We start from the raw sequence: 11,067 nt of genomic DNA on the forward strand, positions 1-11,067 counted from the left end.
TCTATTCTGACATCTGGCTTGCTGGCGGAAGACAAATGGCGGATGAAGCCATCAGAGACAGTGAGGGAGAGGTTTCTTTTGAATGTTGAATCTTGCCCTTCTTTTTTTGTGTTAGTATTTTTAGCAAATTGTATTTATTATTATTTTTTGTAGGCTCACCGGGCCGCCGAAGCGACTAAAAGGGCCGAAGAAGCTTTGCGGTTGGAGATACTCAGAGGTACAGTATTTTGTTCTATGAGTTTTAGTTTCGGATTAACTATGGCTTACGATCTAAATAATTTTTTATGCAGCGGCCCTTCCCCCACTACCAAAACCGTACGATCTAGAAAATGATCCAGAGTTGAAAGACTTCCTTGCTGAACTCAAGGTGGTACACAAGTCAATAGACGAAGCTGTTGACAGAGCTCTAAACGAAGTTGCCGAAAAAGTTTTGAATGAAGACTAAAGAGCTATTGTAAAAACTTTTAATGCTTGCTGTGTATATGAACAATTGTGTAATATGTGTGTTCTGTATGAGTAAAGGAGTCTATGGTATTTCTTTATGCAGCGTGAAATACGTACCGTTTGAGCCGAAGGCGAAAAAACACATTCCCTTCTTTTCACGCTTCGTAAAGAAATCCTCTTTCAGCCGAAGCTCTTATTTAGTCGAAGAACACCCTAGAAAACACATGGTTTGCTGGAGAAGGATTATTTTCCCTTCTTTGCCCTTCTGTCTCCTCTATACTTTTTTTCAAGGGTATGAAAAACATATACAATACGAAAAGACAATAACAACAGAAAATTTAAATATGCCTTCATCTTTTGGATCTTACTCTGCGTTCCTTTGGGAACGGCTTCGGAGTTCTTTGTAGCTGTGCACCTTTACTAAGTGTTTTCGTTGAGATCTGCATTCCCTTAGGAACGACTTCGGAGCTTTTACACCTTTACTAGGCATTTTTATTGAGCTCTGCATTCCCTTAGGAACGACTTCGGAGCTTTTACACCTTTACTAGGTGTTTTCATTGAGCTCTGCATTCCTTTAGGAACGACTTCGGAGCTTTTACACCTTTACTAGGTGTTTTTATTGAGCTCTGCATTCCCTTAGGAATGACTTTGGAGCTTTTACACCTTTACTAGGTGTTTTTATTGAGCTCTGCATTCCCTTAGGAACGACTTCAGAGCTTTTTATAGATTTGGTATCACACTCGATGGTGCAATCTCAAATTTATTACAGACGGTCGAAGGGTATACCTTCTGAATGTTTGTTGCATCAGAAAAGTACAGAAAGTAAAATTACAATAGATTTTTCGAATAGCTTCGGCTCTTTGATCCAACCTCTCAGGCGTTTCAATAGATGTGCTTTGATTCTGGGACAGCACTATTGACTGTTCTGGCTTCAGATTGTTCCCTTGCATCTCGCTGTGGTGTATTTTGTGCAGAGAACTGCTGCTGGATCTGAAGTGGTACTGGAGGTTGCTGCTCATACGATGAAGATGTTGGTATGAATGGCTGAGGCACGATCCAACGAGCCGAAGAGTGACTTGCCGAAGCGACAGACCCCGAGGATTGTGGGCTTGGCTGCTGGTTGCGAACGTACTCTGGGATGTATGGGGAGTAATATGAGGAGGTGCGAAGGACTTGCTTTGGTTGATTTTGTCGTGCCTCAGCTTCGGCAATTTCCTTCTGTTTCTGGATTGTTACCTGGCAGGTCCTTGTTGTATGTCCCTTGTCTTCTCCATAGAAAAGACAGAACATTTTTCTTGGTTGGGAGTTGAATCTTCCTCCAAAACTCCTGGATTGTTACCTGGCAGGTCCTTGTTGTATGTCCCTTGTCTTCTCCACAGAAAAGACAGAACATTTTTCTTGGTTGGGAGTTGAATCTTCCTCCAAAACTCCTTCCTCCTCTTCCACCTCTTGGGGCCGGTGGTCTGAAGCTGTTTTGTGGTTGTTGTTGTTGGGTTCTTGTAGACTGCGATTGGCTTTGTTGGCTCTGTTGTCCCTGAGTGTGATTGTTTTTGTCTTCGTTCTGATTTGGATTGTGTATGGTTCTGACATGTCTTGGGTTGAACCTTCCACCGAAGCCCCTGGTCATTTCCGTATACCTCTGGGCCTCTTCTCTCCTCTGATGGAAGTCATTATCTGCCCTGATATACTCATCCATCTTCTGAAGGAGCTTTTCTAATGACTGAGGGGGTTTCCTGGCAAAGTATTGAGCCGCTGGTCCTGGGCGAAGCCCCTTGATCATGGCCTCTGTAACTATTTCATTTGGGACTGTTGGTGCTTGAGCCCAAAGCCGAAGGAACCTTCGGACATAACCTTGCAAGTATTCATCATGGTCTTGTGCACATTGGAAAAGAGCCTGAGCGGTGACTGGCTTCGTTTGAAAGCCTTGAAAGCTTGCGATCAGCATGTCCTTCAATTTCTGCCAAGAGGTTATTGTTCCTGGCCGAAGAGAAGAATACCATGTTTGAGCCACACTTCTTACTGCCATGACGAAGGATTTGGCCATTACAGCCGTATTGCCTCCGTAGGATGATATTGTTGCTTCGTAGCTCATCAGGAATTGTTTCGGATCAGAGTGACCGTCATACATAGGCAATTGAGGTGGCTTATACGAAGGTGACCATGGTATTGCTTGCAACTCTGTAGCTAAAGGAGAAGCATCATTGTAAGGAAAATTGTCATGGTTGAAAGCTTCATACCACATATCTTCATGAGGGTGGCCCTCATGCCGAAGGTCTTTCTGATTTTGCTGGTGTTCTTGTCACTCAGTGTCTTGTGAAATGTTGCACATCTCTTCAGTCGCATCATCAATCTTCTTCTGAAGTTCGAAAAGCCAAAGCATCTTTTCTTTACGCTTCTCGACTTGTTGATGGATAGCTTCAAGATTACTGATCTCCTGATCCAAATCATCATCTTATGGTGTTGGGCTGTTGGCCCTCCTCTTCTGGTTTCGTGCATCTCTCAGGAGTGCATCTTGATTAGGATCCAGAGGAGCAAGGATGGCACCTGGTGCCGTCGTCTTCTTTGGTGGCATGACGAAGCACCTTGTGGTCGTTTAAGTGAGTTCACCGGAGGTGGGCGCCAATGTTGGTCACTTGTTTTCAATTGCTGCATAGCATCAAAAACAAAGCAACACAAGTTAAGAAATCCAGACCTTAGTCCTTAAGTTATTACTTCTTCAAAGTATTAACATGAGGACGATGGTTTCGGGAGGAGACGAAAAAGAAGCGATGTATGTTAAAATGATAATGAACGATAAATCGTGAAACTCATCTCATTTGCCTTAGCATTTTATTTCATCTCCCTTCGTATTAACCAAGTTTACAAACATACCTTCGGCTTCTTGGTATAAGATAGCTCGAAGTTACTTCGAAGGCCAAGCAGAATGAAGCTGAGGCCCTCCAAAAGGCCCCCCTATGCATGACACTATTCCTCTATTTATAGGGGACAGGTACAGCTTCGTATGAAATTACATGCATGTCCATAAAGCTTATACATATGTTTTACAAATAACACGAGGGTATCATCGTCTTTTCTCTCTATCATCTTGTCGTCAGAATCTTGTAAACACCTTCTTCCGGTCTTGCCTGACTAATATCTTCGCCTTCCCATATTGTTGTCACGAAGCCAGTACTTCATGTTGGCTTGATTCGTTCCGAATGTGGTCTTTGCCGAAGCACCTGTAACACTTAGAGATGTATCGGAAAATAATGGTTAACTAAATGTTTTTGAGGACCTTCGAAGGACGAAGGCCCCCAACAGCTAGTATTGAAAAAAAAAGAAGAGAAGAGGACAAAATGTCCCATGTGTGAGAGAGAGAAAACAATGGGTACAAAGATGCCCACCATGAGAGAAAAAAAATGTGCGGACACATTTTTGGTCCTTAGCAAAAAAATAGCCCTACTCTCAAATAAAGAATGGAGAAGGAATCATTGCTATGGAGTAATCACAATCATTCCACCTCCACACACATGCACACCTTGATCTGAGTGTGTGACATTTTTCTCCATGGATCCATTGTTTCACTTAGCAATATATGCAATGCAAGTGTGCTTTACTCTTATCCTACCTAAAGCTCCACATAAGTCTATTAGAAGTAGGAAGTAAGGCAACATATCAATGCCTTAGTGAGGATAAATATACACCATTGAGTGACTTGAGAGTACCATTTGAGGAGAAGTATGAGCTATGCTTTTAATTTCAAAAATTATAAAAACTCCAAGTATGCTTCATAGGTGATAATGATGACTTGGTGTCATGTTGTTCCACTTTTCAACCGCTCAAGGCAACATGGTAGCCACTACAAGCTCCACAGGTAGAAATCACTTAGAATGTCTTTTATGCTAGCATCATATCTTTTGAAGTCTTGTTTCATATCAAGTTGCACCTGAATCTTTATCTTCCTGCTTTGCTCGGGACGAGCAAAGGTTCAAGGAGCTTGTTGATGGTCCTTAACTATCAATTTTGACCATCAACATTCCATCAATATGGGAGTAAACAACAACATAAGTAGTCATTTATGTTTATAACTGACCTAGTTACACTTGTACTTGGAGATCTTTGCTCATGCAGGAAAACTATACAAAAATACCAAATAATGAGGCATTAGAAGCAAATGGAGCAAGGTGGGCCACCATGGCCCACTTGGAGGTGGCGCTCACCCCCTAAGGGCGGCGGCTGCTGTGGCACTTCTTGTGCCACCTCACCTATCCGTGGGACAGGACAAGAAACACACCCCCAAGCCTTCTCCACCATTGATTCCAAGTCGGTGCAAGATCAAAGGCCAAAAATCAGCATCACATGGATTGCTGACTCATCACGGCATATGTCGGTGCTCAAATGGACCAAATGGTGTCGTACCCACACTCCGCTACAACCCAAACAGCCCCACACCAAAGGAGGAGGGCCCACTCATCAGAGTGGGGGCGGCCGCCACCCTACCCACTGCGCCCGCCGGCCCACTTTAGCCGAACCGCCTCGGACAAGGTCGGTTGGTTTCCCCACGTGCAAGGCACATACCAAATTACCTCCCCCGTTGATCTTGTGGCGGTTTAAGTTGGTTTCATCCAATGGAGGCCAAGGGACGTCACGTGGATCGCTGACGTGGTAATGGAGTAGCCCCTACTCCACCTTTGGCTATAAATAGGACCCTCATCCCTCACTTGTAACACACACCAACACATACCAAGCTCTCTCTACTCTCTCAAGATGTAGCTCTAGTAGTAGTTAGTCTTGGTGGGAGCTCTGCTAGGAGTCTGGAGTAGTCTTCAAGAGTCTGGTATAGCTTAGCCCTTCTCTTGTAATACTTTCCTTATTTTAATAATATATTACTTTCTATACAAGTTCTACTTCAAGTCTTTTACTTTTAGTACTAGTCTTGTTCTCTAGTCATGCTTTGTGTTGCATGTATTACCTTTATTAGTGGTAGGCACTCATGGCATGTTTTTTGTCACTAGCTGGTGATCTAGTCTTAACGTGAGACTACGAGTAGTATCACATATTGTAAGTATGGTGCTTAGACTATGGGGGTACCTTGGATTGTGGCTAGCCCTCCGGATAGTTGTGGTAGTGGCAGGTGGTGACAGCCCTGTTTACCTATGTATTCCACCATGTTGGGGCTAGTTATTAAATCATAGGTCTCATTGTGCTTTGTGCCTAATCAACCCCCTAGGTGAGTTTTGGGTAGGTACGCTCCAAAGTGTTAGTGCATCCTACCCTAATCTTGGTTTATGTGTACCATCAAAGTATGTTGCTAGAGGATTGCTTGAATAGAAGTAATTTAGGATTTTTTTGCTATCTTTCATAGTTTCATCTCATTTAGTTGTTACACTTCCACTTTACCCTTTTCATGTGTATATCTTCTATCTGTCACCCTTACTTTATTGTATATCACTTTTCTCACTTTAGTCTAGATGATATACTAGCTAGTAGACACATGACGGTTAACTATCACTATCTTTAACCTTGCTTCCCTATGGATAAATACGATACCCTAGAATACTCCTGGGTGAAGTGCTATAACAATATTCTGTGCACTTGCAGAATTATCTACATGAGCATAAGAAATATCAACAGAAAGCAGGCCCTAAAAGATACCAAACCTATAGTTGACTCGAAAGCAATGTCTTTGGAAAATGAAAGCGCACTACAGACGGTGCACGTAAGAAGAGGTGGAAGAAAATGTCAATCCTATGGGAGCTATCTTACTGGAAAGACTTAGAGGTCCACCACAACATCGATGTCATTCACGTGAAAAAGAATGTTTGTGGGAGTTTGCTTGGGACACTCATGAGTGATAGATGGAAAACCAAGGACCATGCAAAAGCACGAGCTAACCTTGAAGAATTGGACATAAGGCCCGAGCTCTATCCTGACAGTACCAGTGCCCAACCACCTTTATCCAGAATATATTGCCAGAAAAAACCCGAATGGCAATCATGAACCTCTACTTATTTAATGTAATCTCTCAGAAGGTCCTTGATGAAGGATCACTGGATGATCATGAAATGAACATGTGTGAGATGATGTGTCTTCCCGAGCTTACTTCTCGCTGACTTTCTTTGACATATCCATCCTATATTTGGTTAAGGAGATCAGGTTTCTTGCACCGATGTTCCTCCACCACATGTATCTGTACGAGAGATTTATGAGTACTCTGAATATCCAAACAAAAGAAGACTTTTGATAATCAGAGTACAAACCCCTTTGTTCAGTTGTGTGCTAACAAACTTAGAGAGTGATCTCTACCCTTTTGCTCTTGTGTTTTCCTTCGTGGAGATTACAGAAGCGACCGCATCATCGCCACCCAATCAGTGCTCCTGATCCATTGATTCTAGGTTGCGTAGGTTGGTTCTTTGAGAGTGTGATTGGGTGAATCCTTGGTTCAGGCTGCTATATAGACATAGTGATTGGCTCCTTGTGCATGTACTCAAGTTGCACTAGTTGTCGCTGCTTGCAGCAAGTTATTGGTTCTTCTTTAGCTAGTTATAAACATCAGAATCCTATGTCTGTATTTTAGCGTACTTATTGTACTCATCAACATCATCCATGACATCAACTCTGATAATACTTTGTTTCCCAGAGGCAACCATGTGCTTTGTATTCCTCATTGTGTGGAGGTTGTTAGCGGGTCAGGTAAATAGAAAACTTGTGTGACACATGAAGTGAGAACCCAAGGGTCCTATATTGTTGAGGTCCACGATTGTCAACTCGTTCTCGTTCACTTGGTGTTATTTGACCTAGCGGCATCGAAACAGGGCTTTTTATACCCATTCCATAGTCAAGTCCCCATATATCATCAATGATGCCAAAGTATGGGGGTCCTACGTCCCATTTCGTCGATGGCTTATATCCAAATGCCACAGTTTGGTTCACATATGTACTATCCTTTGCGTTGCTATAGTACATGTACCCATTGATGTCGTAAGCTTGCTATGATGTCACTTGTCTTTGTGGGCCCGCAACCAACTTTTTGAGGGTAATATCATCTCTGGTTTCTTCGTCTAGTAGGTTTTGCTCCTTCAACCATGTAGTGAATTGATGCTTGTATTGTTTCATGACCCAATCCTTTGTGCAGCCATTACTGTCAACCCTAATGGCATCCATGTGTTGATCAATATATGGTTGCATCAGTTTTGTACTCTGAAGGACACTCTAATGCACCCGACCCACTTCGTTGAAATCCTTGTCGATGAAGACTTTTCTCCCCATGGAGCCCTTACCAGCCACCCTACCCTTGTGACGAGAATCGGGTAAACCAATCCCTCTCCATCCTTTTAGTTACTCTTGATAGCACTAGATGACTTCTTTGGTATTGTAACCCTCTATCATGGAGCCCTCTAGGTAAGGTCGATTATTATGCATTTATTGGTTAAGAACCAACATTAATCGCTTGTAGGACCACATTTCATGTAAGTAGCAAGAGTGTAGTGCTTGTATCTGATGAACCATATGAATCATGAGATGTGCTATTATATAAAAAAGCAGGAGGTAAACACATCTCTAGTTGGTTTTGTGTCTCCACTACGAATTCATGTAGGTCACGAAACTCATTTTCACCAATCATCTTCAGTGAGGCCTTCGAAAAGAAGTAACACATGTGGCCATTTCTAAGAACTGTAGTTAAGCCCTGATTGCAATAGGTAGGAACACTGTCAATATCACAAGACAATTGTGAGCCTTGAAGCATGTTAATGATAGGTCCTTCATTGGCACTAGCCTCTTCATGTTGTATGAAAACCCAGTGGGAACTTTTACCGCCCCTCAAAAAATTGCTTATCGTACTCCTCTCTTCTAGGGTCAGGTTGAAGCTACAAGCAACCAGGAGGTATTTTCCATTACCCTGAGGTACCATGTGAAGCTCTGGCTTTACAATTAGCTATAGATTCCTTTTCGTGATTTCAGACCATCCTTTTTCTTGCATGTGCCATCAAGGTAGCAATGAGACTCTTAAACACATTGTTGGACCTCCAAGTCTGACCAATAAGGCAGATACTTAAACAAGATCGACTGTTTCTTAAAAGGTACACTAGGGACAGGAGGTGTGCTTCTATCTCTCTTCATCCCATTCGCATTCTTCTTTCGAAAGGCGAAATTTATGTTTTTCACCATTTCAAACATATGTTGATCGTTTTGAAGTACATCCGAAGGGGATTCAGTCTTCGGGTTGTTGTCATAAAATTTGATGAACATCTTGCTGCGGTATATGTGAGTTGTCTTTAAGAAGCATCGGTACCTTAGGTAAAATGTCTTCTTAGATGCATCCAATTACACCCATGTAGTACCATCCAAGCATACTAAGCATCCTGTCTTCCCTTTGATCTGTCTAGAAAAAACAAACAGCGCAAGGCAATCATTGGTAGTGACAATGATAATGGATCTACATAGAACGTCCTCCTTTCTGAACGCATCGTACATCGGCTGTAATACCTGGATTCTAGTGAATAAAACAGAGAGAATATTGGTTGTACCTTATAGGGTTCTTCATTTAGCATGCATAAATATATAGAAGGTAACATGGTTAAATTCATTAATAAGTTAAAATTTATAGTTTCATCATGCTGGACTTTTGATTGTGCACCTAGTTTTATTTTGGAATTCAAAACTGACTTGAATTCATATTTGAAAACTGGAATTTGAAAACAGAAAATGAGAATCGAAAAAAAGAAATAATAAAACTTGCGCTGGGCTGAAAACACCCAGCCGGCCCACCTCCTCTTTCTCTCCCCCTCACCTGCCGGCCTAGCTAAGCATCCATGCCGATGAGCAGGGCCCACTCGTCAGCCTCGCTACCGCGTCACCCACGCGCACGTCTCTTTATTATTTCCAGCCAGTCTTGTGTCACCCTGGCGTCAGCAATGACGTCACCTATACGCTTACCCACTCGCTGACGGCTGGGTCCCTCGGACTACACTCCGTATCAAGCGCGTATGTCCCCAGGAAACGGTTACGACCGTAACGGCCTACCGTGATTTCCGATTTCCAGCTGCGTCCACCGCCTTTGTTCACCTATTTAAGGCAGCCGGCCTCCAAAGCTCCGCCTCCCCGGTCGTCTAGAGAAGCCAAGCGGGAGATTCCCCGTCGTGTGGCACGGCTGATGAAGGGAGAGGGTGAGCGCAGGGAGCCGAGAAGGGAGTTCAGGTTCTTCAACGACGAAGCACGCAGGGGCGGGCCACGGTGCTTCCCCATACCGCGCGGGAGTCGTCCGCGTCCGCGACTTCACCGAGCCGGAGACTGGAGCATCGCTGTCGGATCGAAGGGCACCGTCACGCCGAGACCTTCCGTAGGCAACCGTATTTATGCCGGTAAGACCACGTTCCTGTAATTCGCCATCCTCTCCGCTATGCGTAGGTTCGATCCGCGCTCCGATCCATACTCTAGGGCCGCTTATCCGCCTGTCCGCTGGATTTGCACCCTCCCGGTGCATGGCGCCGCAATCCGGAATGTCGTGGGGAGGAAGAAGATCCTAGGGCCGTTGATCGGGTAATATGCGGTGGAGATTAGACCGGCGTGTACCCGTTCGCAGGATTTGATCGGTGCCGTAGGAGGGGTGATGGAGGGTGTATATGTAGTGGTAGTCGTGGCTGCTGCTCGGCCGTCGAACACAGGATCGACGATTCCAGTCACACCACAATTCGTAAAACTCCTGATCTAATCTGGTCCGTTGGTGGGAGATCGGACGGCTCGGGTTGAAAGATACCCATTCGCCGTGTAATTTTGTTTGAGTCCCTGAGCTTCTACATATTCAACCCGCCGTCCTAGCCTATATATATATATATATATCCTTACGGTCAGGTCCAGTTTTTCACAAAAAGGACCCTGTGCTTTCTAGAAATCATACCCGTAGCCCAGAGTGCTGGGATAATTATAAAAATGATTCCGGAAAATGATTTCTGATATAAAATTAATCAGGAAACTTAGATAAATCATAACTTCATCGTTTTAACTCCAAATTTAGTGATCCTTGAACCTACGGTTTCGTGTCGATTTGTAGAATAATATTATGCAGTTGTTCTCATGTTTGGTCTAATGTTAAATTTTGTATATACATTGTTTGTATGTATTGCTGCAAATAGACGAGCAAGTGACCGAGGAACCCGAAGTAGCCCAAGTTGGAGATTCTGAGCAGGAGCTCGCAGAAGGCAAGTGTGTCCTTGATCACATTCTTTGACCTAATAATGTTAGTTGTTATGTTCTCACCAATGCTTGCACTGTTAAGTTAAATTGATGGGACCTAATAGGTTACCTAGTTTTGTTTACCTTACACCTTGCATACAAATGAATTGTTGGGTAGTCTTGTTATGCTCTACCTGGTTTTGGGATTAATAATATTTATGATTCATGATCATGTTTCAATATGATTTATTATAGTTGGTTTATTATTGTGCATGACAAGATAACTTTGTTTAATTGGAACATGGAGCTTAACTCGAGAAAACAGTGCAACCACAAGGACTATATGGCTCTGGTCTTGGCTGATTAATTAAGAAAGCTAGTGTGAGTTAATCCTTTCCCGAAAGGGGCAAGCGGGGTGGAGAAGCTGCTGGTATAGGGAGGTTCTCGGGTCGATCTGTCTGTGATAGCTTT

The 11,067-nt window shown here is 43.4% G+C and overlaps 1 pseudogene across 1 annotated transcript; it reads left to right on the plus strand.

Moving 5' to 3' along the window:
• The first annotated feature begins 5,153 nt into the window (after positions 1 to 5,153).
• LOC100857050 (uncharacterized) lies at positions 5,154 to 7,061 on the plus strand (annotated as a pseudogene). Its single transcript, NR_160698.1, has 2 exons — positions 5,154 to 5,260; positions 6,025 to 7,061. The product of NR_160698.1 is annotated as an uncharacterized protein (transcript).
• Positions 7,062 to 11,067: the final 4,006 nt, after the last annotated feature.

Source organism: Zea mays, chromosome 6 (genome assembly GCF_902167145.1).
Source record: "Zea mays cultivar B73 chromosome 6, Zm-B73-REFERENCE-NAM-5.0, whole genome shotgun sequence".
Lineage (NCBI taxonomy): Eukaryota > Viridiplantae > Streptophyta > Magnoliopsida > Poales > Poaceae > Zea > Zea mays.